We start from the raw sequence: 1,271 nt of genomic DNA on the forward strand, positions 1-1,271 counted from the left end.
CGTCCGTCCACGGAGCTTGTGTTTCTCAGGTGGGCCCACTCCCGCCTCGGGCCCCCGACTCACCCTGGCACCTCACCCCGGAGCTGTGCCCGGCGGCTGTCGAGGGCAGCGCTGCCCGCCCCGCGGGGTGGAGCGGCCCAGCCCGTCCTGGGGTCCGGCCAGCTGCCATGAGCAGTGTGCGAGGGCCTCGCCTGGGGACGCGGCCTTCGTCCTCCCTGGGACACCGGGAACGTGGGTGTTTCCCGGAAAGTGGACGGTGGCCGCGGGGGGCCGAGCCCCTCCGGCGTGGCCTTGGGTCAGGAGGGCTGTGCCTGTGTTGCAGGGTTCTCGGGGGACTCTTCAGCCCAGGTGGGTTTGCTGGGGAAGTGGACAGTGGGCAGGTGGGGGGCAGGGGTCGAGTTCAGGCAGTCGCGCCCCTCCCAGCTGAGTGTCGTGGTCCTGGGAAGGGCTGGGGTGGCGGTGCGTGGCCGGAGGCTCGGGGGCTGCCCGCTGCACCTCGGCAGGCTCGTCCCGGGCCCCGCCCACCCCTCCTGTGCGAAGCTCACCGAGGTCGGGAGGAAAGGCCGCGCTGCCCAGGTCGCCCCAGGGCCCTGGCATGCCGCTGCCCGCCTGCGACAAAGGGAAGCTGAGCGGGTGCTTCCGCCCCCAGAACGAAGAGCCGGTGTTCTCCAAGGACGGCCGCACCTTCTTCTTCGTCCGGGCCATCCCCCAGGGCGGGCAGGGCAAGTTCTACCACATCACGGTGTCCTCGTCCCAGGTGGGCCCGGCTCAGCGGCCGCGTGGCCAAGGCCAGCTGGTGGGCGGGGCTGGGAGGCCGGCGGACAGGCCCAGGGGGCGTGTCCAGGGTCAGCCTGTCAGGCCAGGGCGCGGCCTGGGGAGTGTGCGCGCCCGCCCGGGTGGGGCTCCAGCACCCCGGGCCCCCCCTCCTCCACCTCTTGCTCCCCTCGGTGAGCCCAGCGCGGCGGGTCTCTGCGGTGCGGTGCCTGCGGGAGCCCACCCCAGGGGCGGCGGGGGGCTCGGCCACGGCCCCCTGGGCGGTGCCGGCTGTTTCCCTCCGCGGTCTGGATTTGCCCGCGTGGCCACCGCGTGCTGAGACGTGTGTCCCTCTGCGGCTCCAGCCCAACAACAGCAACGACAACATACAGTCCATCACCTCGGGGGACTGGGACGTCACCGGGATCCTGTCCTACGACGAGAAGCGGAACAAAATGTGAGTGGGGCGGCCACAGGGTGCTGCTCTAAGGCCGCCGGCCCCGCCCTGCCCGCAGGCC

The sequence above is a fragment of the Condylura cristata genome, unplaced genomic scaffold (genome assembly GCF_000260355.1).
Source record: "Condylura cristata isolate star-nosed mole 26May11 unplaced genomic scaffold, ConCri1.0 scaffold00042, whole genome shotgun sequence".
Taxonomy (NCBI): Eukaryota; Metazoa; Chordata; class Mammalia; order Eulipotyphla; family Talpidae; genus Condylura; species Condylura cristata.